Here is a 20,919-nt window from a genome sequence, read left to right on the forward strand (position 1 = left end):
GTCAATCCAAAATTTAGTGACATAAGACAACATTTATGATTATATCTCACAGCTGTTTGTGTTGACTAGGATTGGCAAGGTAATTTTCACTCAGTGTCCTTCCTGTACATGTAGCTCAGATGGCAAAAATACTGTTTTCATGATGTCATTACAATAATTATAACAAACATAGGTAGTATATTTTCTATGAAAAAAAATAAAAAATGAAAAACAATTGAGGGGATACTTACATTCCTAGATATCAAAATATCAGTCTCTCTTGATTAGATCCTTTCCATCATCACACTAATATACTTAAAAATAAATAATGTACTTTAATTTCCCATTAAAACTACAATATGAGCCACAATAAAACTCATTTCTTTCCTCACAGCCTCCTCTATGAACTTACCCTCTATCTGCTCCCTTACTTTCCTTCATTCCTCTGGTCTCTACTTCCTTCCTAGTCATTCACTCACTCTTCACCCAGGCTGGCCTCCTTGCCCGTTACTCCATGAAAAATGCTTTTGTGAAGGTTAGCAGTGACTTGCCCAGTGAATGCTCTTCAGTCCTTATCTTACTTGACTTCCCAACATCATTCAATGCAATTGATTGTGCCTTTCTTTTTGAAAAAAATCTCCTCTCTTACCTTCAGGTACACACAGTTTTCTGGTATTTATTTTCTAATCATCAGTCTCTGCTTCATAATCTCCTTTGCCGGCACCTCCTCCTCTATCAAATGCTAAATGCTGGAGTTCCTAAAGACTTGGCTCTGGGTGTCTTTCTAACCTCCTTCTGGACTATCCCATTCATGTCCATAGCTTTGACTATCATGTATATTCAGACATGTCCAAAATTTTATAAATGCCACTATCACGTCTGATCCTAGATCCAAATTCACACATTCAGCTGCTGATCTGACAGCTCTATATAGTAGTTTCAAACTTAACTTGTCTCAAACAGAATTTTTGACTTTCTTTCTCTATCCTTCCAACCTAATCTCTAGCCACTCCTGCCTCCCTCATGGTGCTCTCATCACACTGAATTTGTGGCTGGTCTTTCCCTCTTAGGACACACAGAACAGGCTGTCATCTGCCCAACTCCTTCATCTTGGTTGCCTTCTCATTCTTTGGCTCTCAGCTTAAATGTCCCATTCGCAAAGAGCTCTCTCCTAACTTGCTATTAAAAGGGTGTTCTTGTATTATTATTTTTTAAATCCCTGCATCCCATTTGTTTCCTCTGATACACTGTTCTACCTTCTGAAGTTATTTTACTTGCTATTTATTAACTATTTCCATCCCTAGAATGTAATGATAAAGATATCTCTCACTGTCGTTTTCACCTAGCACTGTAACTACCTTGTCTAAAATGTATTGAATGAATGAACAAATAAAAATCAAAACCTTTAGCACTGTGATATTAGCCCAATAGATATAGTACATGTGTTGGACTATACATAGAATATATAAGGTTCGAGCATGACCAGATCCCCAAATACATTCCAGATAGATTAAAATATTTTAAAATGGTACCATTAAGAAAAACTATATTATTAAAAGATGCTGGATATAAAAATGTTGTATAAAAGATGTATAAAAGGAACCAAAGGGGGACTGTCACATATGATTACATAAATAATTTAAATCTTAGAAGTAAAAAGTCAAAAGAGGGAGAAGAAAAAACTGAAAACATATTTACAACCAGTCTGATAATAGAGTTGACTATTATATATAAACATTTTAAATTTTATAATATGTATGTATATGTATCCTTTAGGGACCTTTGAGGAGAGCTGATCATCCAGAAATGGTTGTAATGTTTGATGGCATTTTGAATCTCCTCTTTTGAGGAAAAGGTCTGTACCTTTTCATTTATGTGAGGGAAGTTGCATTATGGTTAGCAAAAATATTGCTATTGTTATTTGGAAGTTTAAGTGTCGGATTAGTGACTCTATGATGTAGAGTAGCCGCAAGGGTGGGGTGTGATACATAATGCAACTGGCTTAATACACACCCACTCACACTCCCTTGCAGCACATCTTCCTGGAGAAATCAAAGGCAAAAGACTGGAAAGAGAAAAGCTATATTTATCAGATTGCCCTTCAGCTATGGTTGTACCTATGACCTAGGTTTTAGCCAGGTGGGCAATTCCATGGTGGCAGTCATGAGTGAAGAGATGGGATATTCTGGCAAGAATGGTGACAACAGAATCTGATTCTTCTTGGGTTCAAATAGTGGCAACAGTTTCCTTATTTGGTTGCTTCCTGATCATAGGTTGGGGTAATGGCAGTGGCTGCTTCTTTACCTAGAAAATGTTACCATGTGATTCTGGGACTTACTAAAAAGTGATTCTCTATACTTTTACTTCAGTCGTACCAAAGATAAAGGGAACTATCTAATAATTTCCCTCAAATTAGCTAAAGTGGATTCTGTTGTTTCTAAGAATGCTGATTAATATACTCTTGCCATGTTTACTTAGCAAATATTTATTGAGTCCCTAGTATGTGCCAAGTAAGACAGCAATTGACAATAAATGTAATAAGTAAATTAGGTAGTATGTTAGAAAGTGTTAAACTATAGGAAAAAAATTTAAAAGTAAAGTAGAGAAAGGAGAAAGGGAAATGCAGAGGAGGTAAAAGTGTGGAGAGCAGATTATAATTTTAAAATATATCATCAGAGTAACTTTCATTGCAAAGGAGGGATCGAGCAAATACATGAAAGAAAAAAGAGATTAAATCATTCCAAGCAAAGGAAAGAGCAAGTGCAAAGGCCCTGAGTTGGGCATATGCTTAATGTGTTGGAGAAACAGCAAGAGGTCAGTATAAATTGAGCAAGGCAGTGAGATCAGAGAAGTAATGGTACACCATCGTAAGAAATTTGGCTATATCTCTAGTGAAATTGGTAGTCTCTGGAGACTTAAGATGTGTCGCCTTACTTATATTTAAAATCATCTGATTGTTTTGTTGAGAATAGACTGCAGTAGGAAAAGGATAGAAGTAGGAGATCAGTTAGGAACTATTGTGGTAATCCAAGTGAGATAGGATGGTGGCCTCTATCAAGGTGAGATCTGTGGAGGTGTGGGAGGTGGTGGATCTGGGTGCATTCTGATGTTAGAGCCAATTGCATTTTCAGAGAGATTGGATATAAGCTGTCAGAGAAAGAGGACATAAGAATGACTTTAAGAGTTTCAGGCCTGAGGAAATTTAAGTATAAAATTGCCCTCAGTTGAGCTGGGTGGAGTAGTTTATGTCCAATGGCTCTGTCAAGTAGACAGTCATTGGAATACAGCTGGCATTTAAAGTCTCGAGTCTGGATGAGATCATCAAAGGAGGGAGGGAAGATGGAGAAGGGGTCCAAGACTAAGCCCTGGGAGACTCAGCCATTAGCAGTGGGAGAAGAGGAGCTAACCAAGGAGACAGTAGGAGCAATGGGTGAGGTAGGAGAGGTGTCGCTGAGAGGCTCATGCAGAAAGAGGGGATGAGCACCTGAGCTGAGTGCTATTGCAGAAAGATGAAACTTGAGAATTAGCTATTATAGTTAATAACTGGTAAGTCATCAGCAACCTTGAAAATTGTCATAGGAGAGTGGTGGGTAGGGTGGGATTCAGAGAAAATAGGTGGTGAGGAGTTGGAGACACTGAATACAGACAAATTCTCAAGGATTTTTGATACAAAAAAGGGAAAAGGAAATGGGCCAATAACCCACAAAGGCAAAAGTGATTAGTCAGAAAAAGACCAGTGTTCAGGGTTGGAAACTAGATACTGGAATAAGTCTTTTGCTTTAGCTACTCAGCAGGGCTTGCTACAGAGTAGTTATACAAGATGTTGAGCAAAGCTGGGATGGGTGTAGGTACTAAATGGCTGTGTGAGACCCAAGATCACAAGCAGATAGTGGTCAACTTTGTACCTCAGCAGACAGGGACACTTCAGGGACCATTATGGAACTGGATTAGAATGAAAATCAATAAAAATCAATAAAAAATTATCTGACAAATATGAAGCTATTTAAAATAATCAAAGAAAAATATGGTGGTGGCAAGCAAGCTCTATATTTGAACTGAGATTTAACTGAGAGCTTCACCCTAGAAGCTAGCATGTTATAAAGCTCTCACTATCCAAAAATGGGAAGTTCAGAAATTTGTCAAATATACAAGCACACAAAAAGAGTTAAGCAAACAAAAGACACATGTTCTTGTTTAAACAGAATAATATATTCAAGTCATTTTAAATAAATGTAAATAATATTTTTAAAATGAAATAATAGTGAGAAAATTGCAAAAAAGCCTAGGTAAAAAATAACAGGTCATTGCAATTAGTTATTCTCCTGTATCTTCCTTCATTTACTAACTCATGTATTCATTTGCTCCTGGACACAATGATCACAAATTTACCGAGTGACCACTGTGTGCTATGCTGGCTGCCTGAGAGAATGCAGACCTCCGCAGCCCATGATTTCTACTCTGGGGGAGCTTGAAAAGACTTTGAACATGAAAGCAGCATACCAATACAAATGTTAAATAAAATTACAAGGCAATAAGGCAGTTGATGTTTTAAGACAGCATGTAATAGTTCTCATTTTCCTTTCAAAATATAATATGAATAAACATAAGACTTACCATGGCTCCTTTAGCTCAGCCAGACTTAGGTCATCTTCCCCTCCTTTGCTTCCTAGATGCATAGAACTCTTTATGACACAGATTTAATTTGATAGAGTAATTCTTAAAAGGCTTAATCCTGCTTCTCTCAAACTAAAGTCATTGTACTTAGGCTGCTTGGATGAATTAATTATGGGCAGAGACCAGGATACTAATTAATATCAAAAGTGGAGACATATACATAGAAAACATATGAATTGTGATTTGAAGCTTATTAAGACTTTCTCTGTTATCAGTGGTCATGCTGAGTAAAGTTTTTGATCAAGCTTGTTATCTCCAGGAAATAAAAAGTCATGAAGGCATACGAACATGGTTTCGTCTGTGTTTAAGCCTAATCAATCCCTCCTCTAATAAGTTAACATGGACCTAAGGTGCTTCTGTTGTTCACGAGTGAGATTAAAATTTTAACTTCAGAAATCATTAAGTAATAAAAATGCATGGTAAAAGTCAAGCGTTACCACTTTTAAAAAAAAGAGAGAAGAAAAAGAACAAGTTGTAAGTCTGCTAGAAGGAAAAAATGGAAGAAAACAAGCAAAAAACTCAGTTAACCTTAAAATAGTAAAGAGATAAGAGAATTAGTTTTATCTATATAGAATGAATTGGAGGGGACTAGTAAGAAAAGAAATATGAGGTGACAAGCAGGCAAATTCATTTAGTAAACTGTCACTTAATAGTAATTATGTTTTTAAACTAGAGCAGGAATTTGGATAAAAATACCTCTAGTAGTGGACAAAATACATCTTGTTCTTTGGAATTATTTCACATAATTTGTTTACAAATAACACACAAATAAAGATTCAGACAGATTATACTCAGCTTACAAATTATACAGAGATCAACTCATGAACTATTTCCCATGATTTGTGCCAGGTGTTTTAACCACTGTTTCTGTAATACTCACAGATAATGCTGAATAGCACTTTATGGAGGTGCCATGATAAGAAGGGACAGAGGAAGCCTAAATTTTCTTTTGTGTGTGTGTTTGATAAAAGGGGGTGACTTAAATGATATCCATTTATTCTTTATTTTGACAGTTAGAGCAGCACTATAATGAAATAATTTTAGAAGAAACATTAGCCATTACTGCTAGAAGATTTTTTCCAAAAAAATTTAAAGAGTTAAAACTCAGTAAAATATAGTCCATGTAGCAAAAGAGAATGCAAAGAAAATATCAAGGAAAACAGATGAGGTCCTAAAACATGGATAACTGCTGTGATATAATTTTAAATATAAAATATGGGCTATATTAAAATATAAAATTACCAGAATATTTCTTTACATTTCTATGATGGCATTACAGTGAGTTTTATTTCTTCTTTACACTTACTTGTATTTTATGCATTTTTTAAACTTTTAAAAAACTGAGATATAATTGACATATATTGAGAAGTTATCACCATGATAAGACTGATTGATAATCATCATCACACATAGTTACAAAATTTTTTCTTTATACATATTTTATAATAAGCAAATATTATTATCAGGAAGAAAATCATAAAATACCTGGCCTTTAACTCCAACGAAATAATTAGATTTAGAGTGTTTATTAAGTGAGTAGATTTTATTTTGCTAAAAGGCCAATATTACTGTCCTTACAACACAAAAATAATGGCAAGTGGCAAATACAATTGATGTAGGGCTGTGCAGTTTAATCCCTGTGTTTTTGGTAAGTTGTGACATATCCACTGTAAGTTAAGTTTGGCCCTTCTGAAGGAGTAAAATACATTTGATGGGTCATAACAGCATTGCTCTGGGCATGTGACCAGTAGAGAGTGAAAATCAAACAAGACCTTCCAAGTAGTTCTGCTTTTTACAAAAATACATCTTGTAACAGTTTATTTCTACTTCAATGGAACATACAAATCATGTCTTAAAAGAAAGAGGAAAAAAAAGTCAATTGCTTGGAAAGGCAATTGTGTTAGATGAAGAGAATTGAATCCTCTGCGGATTTTAGAGCATCTTTTAAGTTGGCCTTTTACAATCAGGTTTTGAGACTATTTTTCAGGAAGATGGAGGGGATGCCTTGCTTTGGTGCCGTGGGGCTGGGGCAAGTCTTGGTACTCTGGGGGCTGGGCCAATCCAGGAGTCAAGCATGAAGATCCTGTTTGCTCCCAGGGCAGCTTGTTCTCCTCTCACACATCCTTGCCCTTTGAGGAACAGAAGGGAGTAACATGTTTTACCATAATTCCTGGAATCTCTCTGCCTAATGCCTGGGTATCACCATTTCTCAGGCCTCTGGGCAGATGCTGTGTAGCACCCATTAGGAGCATGGTATTGAACTTTCTGCTGCCTACGGCATTATCAAGGAGTCAGCATCTTTGATTTTCTGTTTTCCTTCTGAACAGTTGGCATAAACATGAGAATAAGCCACAATGTCACTTTGTGCAGCAACAATGACCTCACTCTCGACTTGTCTGCATAACCATGTAAATGCAACTCTTATAATATACATATTTGAAAAACCATAATGAGTCTTATGTGATCTGGACCTGCTTCCCATGAAGCAAATCACTGGAGATATGCAGTGAGGGATGTGTGGGAGAAAATGCGTCTCCAAGTCCCTAAGAATTGAGGCAAAGTATTCTGAATTCCATGAACTAAATAAAGTCTTTGGATGTAGCACCAAGTGGTAAATCTATGTGAGCCCCTGAAAATCTTCTTTTGATTAATATCCCCCTTTGGGCCTCGGCCGTGACTCTGGCAGTTCTGTCCCTCCTGCATCATCTCATAAAAAGCCAGCATATTTTAGGTTTATATCAGTGCCTTGTACATACACCACCCAAGTAATGCATACTTAATTCATAGATGTGGCTCTGACAAGTATCAAAGCTTCACACTTTGTTTTAGGTACGTCTAATTCAGCATATTTTTTCATAGTTTTCCTGTGACTTGACTTTGCTAAGTTTGGAGGGGGTATTGAGTGTGGCCTCTGTGGATAGATTAGATAACTGTTAGATCCCTCCCAGCCCCGAGGTTCCATAATTCTATGGCTTGATACTTAACCCACAAATCCCTCAAAATATATTTCAATTGTTTCCTCTTTCTTCCTTAGCTTTCCCCTACTCATCAGTAAATATTTAAGAAATAAATATCATGAAATTTTGCTGTATGTAATAGAGAACCAAAGTAACAGTGCTTTAAGTGGATAGAAATAAATTTTTTCTCACGTGGAAGTTAGGATTTAGAGTTCAGGACTGGCAAGGTGGATCATTTGCTGTCTGGAACTCAGGCTACTTTGAGATTTCCACAACGTCATTCCTAGGGAATAATCTTCAATCTTGTGGTCTCAGTGGTACCTCCAGCCACCACATCCATGTTTTAAGCAGGGTGGAGGAAAGGCAGAAGTGGCCTGCACTTGCCTTTAAGGTATGTGTTGGAACTTACTTACATCATTTCCCTAACATCCTATTGATCAGAACTTTCCACAGGGTCACAGCTAGCTGCAAAGAAGGCTGGAAATGTTATCAACTCCCCGCCCCTCTCCCTGCCCTTCTGCTCCCCAAGTAGCCGTGTGTTCAGCTTTAACTGAGAATTTCTATTATTGTTGGCAGAAAGTTAGAAAGCTTATTAAAATATACATAGCACAGTCAGGCACTACACACACACACACACACACACACACACACACACACATGAGTTTTCATAAAACCTCATCATTTTGAACTCTTTAGCACAGGGAAGAAGATGTATTTTCCAGAAGCCAATTAAAATTTGATTCAGTAACAACCAATTGCATACCTCTTTTGAATCACAAGTTAAACTAGTGTGTAAGTGCATTAGCTTATGCCTTAGATGGCTATAGTGTTGTCAGTTACCCCTGTGTGATATGAGCAAGTTAATCTCTGGAATTCTCCATTTCCTCACCTGAAAATGGGTATAATATATATAACTCACAGTACTGTCACATTTAAATGATACAATTTATATAAATCTCTTAAAATAGTGTTGGATACATAGCAAGTACTCAATAACATTAGTTTAAAAATTTTTTTTAAATTCTTAAGTACTGTGACAATAAAAGTTACATGAGTCACATTCTCTCCACTAAATGACTTATATGGCAGGTCAGATGTACTATGGAGAAGAAAAGAGTGAAAGTAAGTGGCAAGAAACTTTTGTAATTCTTATCTGATTGTATGAGCTTGAGCAAGTTACTTCTCTTAAGTCTGAATTTATTCATTTGAAAAAATGGCAACATTTATAATGTGTCAGTTTCTTGAGTATGACAAAGTACATGATATACTTTGAAAACTCTGTTTTAAGCTTAATAGTAATATAATAGCTGGTATTAACTAGTATTAATTCACGCCTAATTTGTCCTGAGATTTATACACATATTATCTCATTTAACCTGTATAAGAATCCTGTAATATGGTATTATTAATTCCATTTTAGAATGAGAAAAAGGAGCCTTAAACTTCCAAGATCACACAACGATTTGTTGGAGGACCTAAGAATTCAAACCCAGGTATGCTTATCTCTAAAGCCAATATTGTACAATACACTCTACGGTGCTACTAACAATGGAGTGGTTCAGTACACGGGAAAATGTGCTGGGAACAGTGGATGGTTTAATTTAACCAGATCATAGTGAATATAGGGGACGCGTGGAAGTCAAGACTGGAGGGTAGGCTGGAGACACTATTTGGAGAGCTTTCAGTGTAACAGTGATGATTCAATACTTAACTGAGAAAGAAAGGAGGAACTATGGAGTATTTTTACGAATATACAAGCTGTGGCTTAGAAAGAGTGGAATAGATGAATTAAAGAAGGAAGAAAGATGAAAAAAAAGCAGGGAGATGACTAAGAGGCTATTTTAATGTTCTGCTGTGGACAAGATCTAGGGCACTGGTCGCGGGAATACATAGTGAGTCTGTGTCTAGGAATGTTGAAGTCCTCACGTATCATTTATTAAGCAGTGTGTTCAATAGGAAGTCGTTATTGTGCCATTTTAAGGCAACCCTCCCATATTAGCAGGAGGGCACCAAAGTGAAAACACAATCAGAATTCTGGGTCTGCAAGAGCTCTACCTGAGCCATACCTTTGCCATATTTTCCCTGCTTGTGACTTACCTCTTGTTTTCTCTGGTTTGCTTCAAATCTGTCTCTGACTTTGGCACCTTTAGTTTTTCTGGCCTTTGACCTGTGTGTTGTAAAATGTAGGTATTACTATTATTCAGATATGGTGAGGTCAACAGATAAGGAAAGGATTGCCATTGAAAAGATTTTGTTACTCATGGTATCCAAGTGAAGGGAGCACATCACACCATGCAGGAAGCACCAGAGTTAGTTAGGAGGCAGAGAGAGTGAGGGGAAAATGTGGGCAAGAGCCTTTACTGTGAGGGACTTCCCTGGCAGTTCAGTGGTTAAGACTCCATGCTCCTAATGCAAGGGGGCATGGGTTCCATCCCTGGTCGGGGAACTATGATCCCACATGCTGCATGGTGTAGCCCCCCCAAAAAAGAGCCTTTACTGTGGTTTCCACAGGAAAGACAGGACAAGCAGATTTAGGTTTGGCTAGTTTGAATAATTTCAGTGGGCTCTGGGGTGTCAGGGCTCTCTCTAGTTGTCTGGTACCTGGCCCTAGGGTAATTAGCACAGAGGAATTATGGCCCAGGGTGTGAGAGCCCTATAAAGGAGGTGGTTGGGGTGTGAGTTCTGGATACATTGGTTTGCACAAGAAAGGTGGACTTTCAGGCCATTCCTTTACTATTTTAAGAGTTGGCTAAAGGGAGGGACAGTCCCTACAAGGTCTGCAAAACCCCAAGATGTCAAAGCATCAAATACAGAAACTAGAAAGTGTGGTTATTACACTCTGACCCACTGCTTTTCCTCCTAGCTCATAATAGATCTTTTTATCCTTCCCCCTTTATTTTTTATTTTAATTTTTTAAACATTTATTTATTTATTTATTTATTTATTTATTTATCTTTTGGCTGCATTGGGTCTTAGTTGCGGCACATGGGATCTTTCATTGTGACACTCAGGCTGTTCGTTGTGGTGCACGGGCTTCTCTCTAGTTGTGGTGCACGGGCTCATTAGTTGTGGCAAGTGGGCTCCAGAGCGCAAGGGCTCTGTACTTGTGACGCTAGAGTTCCAGAGCGCGTGGGCTCTGTAGTTGTGGCATGCAGGCTCTCTAGTTGCCGTGCACGGGCTTAGTTGCCCCACGGAATATGGGATCTTAGTTCCCCGACCAGGGATCAAACTGGCATCCCCTGCATTGCAAGGCCAATTCTTAACCTTCTTGACCTATTTTTTGAGCTTTCTGGCTTAGTGAAAGGCATATATTAATGGGCAGGAGGAAGTGGGGAAAGTAGTTCCAGTGAGCAAGGTCCCAGACCAGCATAATGGCTAAACACTTATGTCTACAGTGATGAAGACAGTGAGAAGTAGAATTCAGATGTATTCAAAATGGTGTGTCACAATCTGTATGATCTGTGGCACTGGTTAGTAGTTAACATACAGAATTGGTGTATGTTCTATACAATCCTTTATTCAGGAAAGTAATGCTACATTAGAAATTGGGGGGAATACAGTCTATTCTCTACGTTGACACCATATGACTCTGAGTAAGTCACTTTGCTTCAGTGGCTTTCAGTTTTCTCTTTTATAAAGAAGGTATTGGATTAGGTGAGCTGTGAGGTCCTGCTAGCTTCAGCATTCCATATGTTAATGCTAACACAAAAATAAAATTATGAAATACATATGGTGCAGTATTTATAGGGATTTCTTTTCATTTTTAACTTGATATGCTAACCAGACAGACTCTTAGTTTTCAGCTCAAAATAGTCTATTACATCCCTCATCCTTCCCTACAAAAGAAGTGCAATGTTAGGGAATTTATTACATATAACATAACATGTGTTTATGGTTCAGTATGAGAGAACCCACTGTTTTTTCCCCCCAGTTTTGGGTAAAAAACAGCAGCTTAATCAGCGATTATGAATCCTAAGCCCAGCTTTCCATTTACAAACAGTGAGGCTGAAAGCTATAAACATTCTGACTTCTGCCTGGGGAAGAGTTGAGTGTTCCAGCAAACGTACATTACACTGGAAAATCCAGGATTCATTTTTAGTGTCTCCGTAACATGCTGTTTCCATAAGTACACCTCAAGTTCGCAGAATGTCCTCAGGATTTGGGGAGGCACTTTTCCTCACAGGATTCACACTGCATCCGTAGAACTGGGCACATTGAAATCAAGTTCTAAGAACTTGTTTGACATTCTCTCCTCTTTTTTGGTTGAAATGAGGTGGGAAAATCAGTCTATTGACTTGTAAAGCCTAAGATGTTGATCTTTATTTCAAATTTTTGTTTTTATAAAGCACTTGACACATGTATTTACATCTTGAGTGAGGAAAGGGAGGGCTGCTTATTTTCACTGGCTCAGTAGCAATCTTTAAATTCTTATTATAATCTCAATGCTCAAAACAGGGGAAGGCAAGTGGTAGCTTGTGAATGGTGGTAATGAGGAGAAGTAGAAGGAGGGAAGAAGGGAGCCTAGTTGAATTCTCAAGTACTACTTATTTGGTAATGTTTTCTTTTTTTTTTTTTTTTTTTTTATAAATTTATTTATTTATTTTTGGCTGTGTTGGGTCTTCGTTTCTGTGCGAGGGCTTTCTCTAGTTGTGGCAAGCGGGGGCCACTCTTCATCGCGGTGCGCGGGCCTCTCACTATCGCGGCCTCTCTTGTTGCGGAGCACAGGCTCCAGACGCGCAGGCTCAGTAGTTGTGGCTCACGGGCCTAGTTGCTCCGTGGCATGTGGGATCCTCCCAGACCAGGGCTCGAACCCGTGTCCCCTGCATTGGCAGGCGGATTCTCAACCACTGCGCCACCAGGGAAGCCCTGGTAATGTTTTCTTAACTTGGATTATAGGAAAGCTCAATAATATTGCTCTTATACTTGTAAATTGTTAAGAGAATGTCTTGAAGGTCAAGTGTTCAGAAATGCAAAGTAACAGATTTTAATGATAGACTTTTCTGTATGAACAGTATGGTCCCATGTTTCTCAGCACCTCTAGGTCAGGGGTGATGTTCCAAGGATTTTTTGAAGATAGAGAATAAACATGCCCATTTCCCCAGAACATCAGTTTTTACTTGTTTATTAAAATAAACGTTATGAAAATGAAAGTGTCTATATTTAAAGTAAAACAAAAAATTGAATAAAATTTCCACTAATGAGAGGCCTTTCTGGTTACACCCCCTCACCTGAGGGTCATTACAGTCCAGCCATACCTGGGTATCTGTGGGGGGGTTGCTTCCAGGACCCCCATGAACACCAAGATCCATTGATGCTCAAGTCCCTTATATAAAATGGTGTAGTGTTTGCATATAACTTACACACACCTTCCTGTATACTTTAAATCATCTCTAGATTTCTTATACTACTTAACACAATGTAAATTCTGTGTGAATAGTTGTAAATACAACATAAACGCTATTTAAATAACTGCAGGCACACAGCAAATTCAAATTTTGCTTTATGGAACTTTCTGGAATTTTTTTGCCCAAATATTTTTGATCTGGGGTTGATTGACTCCAAGGATATGGAACCCGTGGATAGAGAGGGCCTACTGTATTTATTCTTCTCTGTTGATAGTGTAAGAGTCACCAATCTAGACTATCCCTTTTACTTTAGAGTTTAGGAAACTGTGCCACAGAGATGTTAAGTTGCCATGGCAACCCAGATCTGCAAATTCTGATACTATTCATTCATTTGTTCAATAAATATTAAGCGTCCACTCACTATGTTCAAGGTACTCTTATTTGGTTTTGCTGTCAGACAGGCTCTACCCTCCTGATACCATGATGACAGAACCATGCTCCAGACCTTACAATATCTCATTTTCATATCTAACATGAGAAACAAAAATCTGTTTTCCACAAATAACAGGAGGATTTTATTGCATTGTATCAGGCCTGATTGGTTCATGTGCTTATTACAAAACCAATCACTTTCTGGGGGATTGTAATGCTTTGATTGCCTTATGCCAGGTCAAGTGTTGCATCTCTTCCTGGTAGGGGGGAACTCATTCACAACGCCTGGTCAGAAAATAGAGGACAGATTGGTTGCCCTGAAGGAAAAATGGGTTTTGATTACGAAGGGAAGAGTGACTAGATTCTAGGTGTCAAAAATACGAGGGGCGCAACAATAATACTCCTATAACAATAATGATGATGATTACTTTTATAATTTAAAGAGTTTAGTTTTTCGTACTACTATGGCAGAGGTTGTAATTTGGCAGCCTTTGGGCCAAATTTAGCCTGCATAGTGTTCTTAAAAATAAGTTTGAATGGCTTTAGAGGAAGCATGCTTCCACAATTCACTCCTTGCTGTCTTTTGCTTCATTCACACATATTACTTATGACCTATGACTCCATTAAAGAGGGACTCTAGGGACTCTTAAAGATCATAATTAACTAATAATTATTTTAAGAATGGGTATCATCCTATATAAATAAACATGATACTTTCTGTTACCTTAAGTGAGTTGCTAATAACCTCTTGCCTTTCCATGACGTTTTATGTATCATTATTTTGAAATTTAGCACAAGTTAGCAAATGGATCCATGGGAAAGGCCCAAATTTTGTACCAGAACACTTTCTCATCACCCATATGTTCACTCCTCAAAACTTTGACAGTTTTTCAAGCAGTCTGTCCCTTTCTACCACTTCTCATTAACTTTGAGTAAACAGAGACTGTGCCTGGAATAGCTCACAGGTAAGGTCTTTCTCCAAGCAATATTATTCAGTGTCACACAGAATATAAACCTAGTAGAATGTGAACTCCATGTGAGCAGGAACTTTCTTCTGTACACCATTCATTCTTCAGCTCCTGGAATAGGATCAGGCATAAAGCAAGTACTCAAAATTTACTAAGATGAATGAATGAGGGACATGTACCTAGTATATGAGGCCAGAGTAAATAATGTGGAGATAGTTGTCTTTCTTTCTTTGTTTATCTTCTTCTCAGTGTAAGAACTTGACATTGTTGTCTTCCTTGTTTATTTTCCTCTCCTGCTAGCAGGAGTCTTAGAAAGAACTAACTTCTGTTCTTGTACCATACCAGTGATTTCCAGTGTACACTTGGGCCGGTCTGGGTTAGTCAGGGGAGGGTGAATGTCATCAAAGAGAACTGTGTTGATGCCGAAGGATATTGTACCACACTGCAGTCAGAAGTTTTATTGCAAAATTCTGATAATATGGGGTGCACTAAGACCAAGACCAGAGGAAGTGGTGTCTTGTACATATTTACAGTTGCCTATGTGTTGAATAATTTCACCCTGTGTAAAAAAAGATATGTGTTTATGAAGCTGCGACTTATATACTAGAAGCTGGACTTCCAGGTAAAGACCTTATTATTTCAAACACTTCATTTCCATCTGTATAATCCTGGTGTGGATTTGGGGGTTCAGAAGCTTATTCTCTTCTCTATCTTGGACAGTGTGACTGATCTCTCTGCCCTGTACCCTGCTGGTGCTCTCTTTGTTTTGTAACTTTTATATCAGTAAATTCTGTCCAATTTAACAAAGTTGTGCTATGTTTGGTAGTTCCATCAAGCCAAGCCTAAAATTGACATTTAATGCAGTGGTTATATAGTCTGGCTGTGTTGATCAGCTTAGATGGTGATAAGCTTCTTCCTTTTTATGTTCAAGCAATATGAGAAGGACTTAAATCATATAATGGTTGATGTAGACTGAAATCAGAAATACTCTGAATGAGTTTCTCATTTATAGACAAAGGAATCAAGGTTAAGTGACAGAAGAAATTCAAACTGGCCTTTCTAATTATCTAATATAGTAATATACTGAATAGTTAAAGTAGAAAATTCATATATACTTTAAATATGATGAGACAATCATTCAGTTTTCGTTTGGCAATTAACACAAAGTTACTGCTCTTAGAATATACATTTTCTTCTAAAGATACTATAATGCTTTTTATATTTTAATGGTAATCTTGAGGGGAAAAAAAGGACATGTCTTTTAGTTTGTTTATAACCACAATATCCAAGTAATGATACTTTAAGGGAAACAAAGACAAAGATAATTGACCACAGAATTGAATACAGAATTCCTTTCTGATAAAACAAAGCCACTTTTTTGGATTAGTGGGAAAAGAAGTAACAAAACAGTTTGTGTCTCTGGCTATTATATTCTTTTAATTTAAACATTCAGTGACTTCCTGCTCCAGTGAAGGTACTAACAAACACCATGTTGAGGTTAGTTGTACAGTGAATCAAACTCTAAAGAAACCAAGAGGAAGGGGACTGTTTGGATCAATCACGTGTGGATATAAAATGTGGTATAAAAATAGCTTTTAAGAAAAATATTTGATAAATACAGCAGATGTTTATAAAACTGAGTTTTTAATATACTTTCAAATCAAAGCACACTTTCATTTCTTTCTATAAAACAAAGGCTTCGCCTCCAAGTTGAAGCTATAATTATGTATTTACAAGGAGGAAATACAATCCAGGTTTCTGAATAATGCGATTTTTAAATCCAATTTACAGAAATGAGTATGACTACCAATTAACAATTGACTGAGCTCCCACTAAGTGCAAAGAAATGACCTAGATTTCTGGGCATCTTTTGTTGGTTGTTATCTCCAAAAGAAGTATTCACCTCTAGTTTAAAAATTTATCAAAGAATGGAAACAAATGGGGTCACTTCTGTGACGGGCCGCCTCTAACTTCAGCATCTGAGTTTGCTTTCAAGCTAATCATGTGTTCTGCCTGCAGTGGGTTGGGTGGGGAGTGAGGAAGGGCTGTGGGTTGTGGGGACTATGGAGATTGTGGGAAGATAAATGCACAGAAAGGCAAGAAAGAGTTCCACAAAATTAGAGCTGGCAATGACATGAGTTGGTAAAATGGGAGATCTCTCCTGGCATGTGTGTTTTCTTCCACCGTGCCTTGGTCTGGGCTTTGCACTCTCATCATTCCCACACGGCGTTGGATGCCTGGCCCTCACTTTAAGAAAAATCCTGATTCAAGGGAAATTCTAGATGAGCTTTGATGTTCTGAGTACATGGCTGATACTTTTTGTCCTACTGTCCTTCCCTTCATGTTGAGTATTTCCTCTGCATGTAGGTGTGGTTGAGAAGCGAGATGTCCAACAAGACACCAAATGTGTGTGGCTGAGGATGCTACTTTGTTCAGGGCTGGTTTTAGGTAGTGCCTTTTCAACTTGGTGTTTAAAGACATTTAACAATTTGACAAAAAATGAGAAGTTTTGGCAATACTTTTATCGTTTTCAGATATCTAATTGTAGTTCATTTGTAGACCAAATACCTGCATGGTGGGCTGTATTTGCTCCCTGTCCTTTCATATGGTTTGGAGTAATTCAATATATGTAATTTTAAACTCACTATTGCCTCTTAAGTCTTTACTTTCATCATTCAGTGTAGAATAGATACTCTCCAACTTCACCATTCCCATCCAAGTAATGTAAGCACTTGTAAATATTGCTTGTAAAAAAAAATTAAAAATTTTAGACCTATTCTATTTGCTTAACGTGACTTGCATTTAACTCTAGCCTAAGATAGAAACCAGGTTCTCAAGGGCTAGTATCTTTTGCAGTTGTTGATATCTATGCCTCAAATTTGATTGTGGATCAAGAGAGTCAGATAAATTTGGATGTTAGTAATGGGAAAATTTGAGGGTAGCATTCATTCAACATTCTCAGCACAGCATAATCAGGGAAGAAATCCCTTTGTTCTCTTGGGGGAATTTCTCAACTTCCTTTCCCAGTTCACAGAGTTATGAGTCAAAGCATAAAAGAATATTCTAACTTGGCTCCATCTGTGGCCCTTGCCTATGTTCCCAGCTTTCTCTCCACTGAAATTAAGATGTCATTCTAAGAATTATGTTTGTTGCAGATTATTTTTCTCTCACCAAGAACTACGCATAAGCCCTCTTTTTTGGTTGTGCCATCTGTATTTTCCTCTCAATATCGTCAGTTTCTGATAATGCCCAATTGCATACAAATTACTATTTGACTGAGGATACAGTGGTTTTTGCATGAGTGGCAGAACTACAGTTCTGTGTAACATCCAGCTCAAGCTGCATTTCCTCCTAGAACTTTGGCCAGCACAGAGAGCTATTCTTTTGATGCAATTAATACACATATCAAAAAAAGAGAACATTTTCTTCTGAACACACACAAATATTACTACATAGCCCATCACTTAAAATAGTACTAATAAAATAGTTTAAGCCAAAACATCATTAGTAAAGCAATGTATTTTAGAAGAACAAAGAAACAAGAGATGATTTCAATTGAGAAGTCTTCATTGAAAGATAGGATTTTTAACGGGGCATTGAAAAAAAAATAGCATTTTACCAGAAAGAGAAGAAGTAGAAGAAACTTCTGGACATAGTGCATAAAGATATATGATGTTTTAGGGAATTGGGGACACTACAGAGAGCCTGAGCATACATCAGTGATAGAGAGTGGTATGGTTATAATGGGAGAGGAAGGCCAGAGCAAAATCTCTGTGGAAGATTTTGAATGCCATGCTACAGAGTTTGAAACTTAGACAATGGAAAAAATCTTTAAGATTTTGTTAACAGAGAGTGACAACTTTTTTGTTTTTGGTAAATAACTTTGCCGAAAACAGGTGACACATTCAAATCAGGTAATTGAAGAAAAGTTTAATACAGAGATTCTGTAAAAGATGTTGGCAGAATTTATGAAAATCAAAAGAAATACAGCCTCTAGGACTTGAAACTGGGGTTAAGGTCAGGGTTTTACCCTCCACAGCTCTAAATGATACAATCTGGAGAGAGAGAGGTGTATAGAGAGGGCCACCTGGTGGAATCAAAGACATCAGGCCAATACAAAATCTGGGTTCACTCTCCACCTACTCTGAACTCCTACCAGCATTTCCCATTGGTCAAAACCAACAGAAAGCTAAAGGACAAGAACTCTCGTTGATGTATTCCACATACTTCAGCTTCCAGGGGGACAGATCAATGTGGAGAAGGGTGAAGAGTAGATTTGAAGTGACAAATGGGAGAGTCAGCAGAGCTCCAATTTGAAAAGTAGTTTGGGATGGCAAGAGAATGAGGAGGGCAGTCAAGGAAATGAAAGAAATTATTGTAGTAGTCCAGGCAAAGATCGTGAGTCTGACACAGAGCAGCATTAGTAACAATGGAAGAGACAGGAAGGACAGGATAGATGGTATATGGAGATAAACTTACCAAGACTTAACAATAGTTTGCATGTAGGAGGGGAAAGAGAGGAACAGAACAAAGATGACTGGTGTATACTCTTTCCTTTCCCCAAAATACAGGTTACAGAAGAAAGGATCAGGGACAAAAATGAGTTTAAGTGGGGTTCAGTGAAAATTGAACATTTGTCTCTGGGCTTGGGAAAAGAGATCAGAGCTGGAGAGGTATACTTAAGCATAATTTACTCCAGAGTTGACAGCTGAACTATGTGAATATTGTCCAGGGAAATAACTTAGAAATGTGAATCAGGCCAAGCATAGGACATCAGAGAATGCCAGCATGTAAGGGGGCAGTAATATGAATTGGTTGAGGAAGCCAACAAACAGTCATCAGAAAGTATGGGAGCAAAGCAGGCAGATACCGAGGCAGGAGCCAAGGGGTGACAAAAATTTCAACGATCAAAAGTCATAACTTTTATACATGCTTTATAGTTAGAGAAGGGTTGGGGAGAAGATTCAGCCTTGTTTTCTTCAGTGTAGAATTCTGGATGACTTTGCTAGTTATGATTATGTGATGTTTCTCTTTGGAGAGTAGGCAATAATTCAATTTCTTGAATAAGTTTCTATTGAGCATGTACTTTGCATTGAGCTCTGAGATAAGCAATACTGAGGATATAGAATTGATTTGAAATATACTGTTGCTCTCCAGGGACTTATAATCTTGTTGAAATAGCACAAGGCAGTATATATATATATATATACAGTATATATATATATTATATATGTATAATATAAGGCTAAATTGAATTGTTTTAAATGATAAAATATATGGCCCAGAGAATTCTATTGTTGGTCAGATAAAGGGAGAGACTTGTTTTCCTTGGACATGTAACAAAATATGTATCAGGATCTCTAGCTTCCTGTTCACTAGAATATATTAAGACCACCACAAAGAAATACTGCTGACACTACTTTTGTGTGACAGTGGTTTCTTTTCCACTACAAAATTTGAAAAGGCTAAATTGAAGTGTGAGTTAACAATAGAACTGCTTGTGATGAGTAAAATGTGAAGGAGAAACTTGGACAGAGACAGGCCTATGGGGAGAACTCCATGTGAAGATTGGAGGTATGCAGCCACAAGCCAAAGAACTACCAGAAGCCAGGATAGAAGCCTGGAACAGAGCCTTAGAGCCTTCGGAGGGAGCTGTCCCTGCTGACACCTTGATCTCAGACTTCTAGCCTCCAGGACTGAGACATTCAATTTCTGTGGTTATAGGTACTCAGTTTGCAGTACTTCGTTACTTTGTTACAGCAGCCCTAGCAAACTAATGCACATCTTATCCACATCGAGGATTTCAACTGCCATTACAAGCCTACCGTTTTCCAGGGAGGAGATTTCCAAAGTGTGTGCCTCTGAACACTGGTCCCTGGAGAGGCTCCATGGAGAAGTGCATTATGGCTACATATCTGGAGCTCTGCAACACATTGTAAAAAATTGTCTCCCAGTAATCCTGCAACCACGAGGCCAGAATTCCTCCCATAACTGACTAAAGAACATTTTTCATTATAACATGTCTTGAGACTTTTGTTCTGGAGATATGCAGCTCTAGTGAAATGAACTGCAGCCTTTCAAATTTATTGTCATTTGATTAAAAAAACCTCCTATTACAAACCAGATGATGTCATAAATATGTTTTAAATTAACATTGTTTTAAGAATTTGGAAAAAACTAACACTCTTTGTAATAACCTGTAATGCTTTTGCATTTCCCCAAGCACTTTTTGCTAACTGCTGCTTTAGAGACATCTTGACAAACATGATTTCCAATGTGGCAGGCTGTGTGCTAAAGCACAGAATTACATTTTTGGATCTCCAAAAACACAATGACTTTTACTTAAAGAGTGGCTTGTCTCAATTTATCTCTGTAAATAAATTAAATAATTGAAATAATTTGGGGTGAACACATTAGCCTAATAATTGCAGTTCTCCACCGAATTTTCTTTTATAAACACTGCTTTAAAATAAGCGTATTATTGGGAGGAACTCAAATGTCAAGTTTTCCTTTCTTCAGGGTAGCACCAATCTCTTGTTAGTTTTTGCCCATCATAATTCTGAT

At 37.7% G+C, this 20,919-nt stretch overlaps 1 long non-coding RNA gene across 8 annotated transcripts in view; it reads left to right on the forward strand.

Moving 5' to 3' along the window:
• The window catches only part of LOC132352565 (uncharacterized), a 534,321-nt gene that overhangs the window by 299,575 nt on the left and 213,827 nt on the right, over positions 1–20,919 (forward strand). For all 8 annotated transcript variants that reach the window (XR_009498784.1, XR_009498781.1, XR_009498782.1 and 5 more), the window contains exon 5: positions 9,031–9,103. This is a non-coding gene — a long non-coding RNA (uncharacterized LOC132352565). The remainder of the gene's footprint in view (positions 1–9,030; positions 9,104–20,919) is intronic.

Source organism: Balaenoptera ricei, chromosome 18 (genome assembly GCF_028023285.1).
Source record: "Balaenoptera ricei isolate mBalRic1 chromosome 18, mBalRic1.hap2, whole genome shotgun sequence".
Taxonomy (NCBI): Eukaryota; Metazoa; Chordata; class Mammalia; order Artiodactyla; family Balaenopteridae; genus Balaenoptera; species Balaenoptera ricei.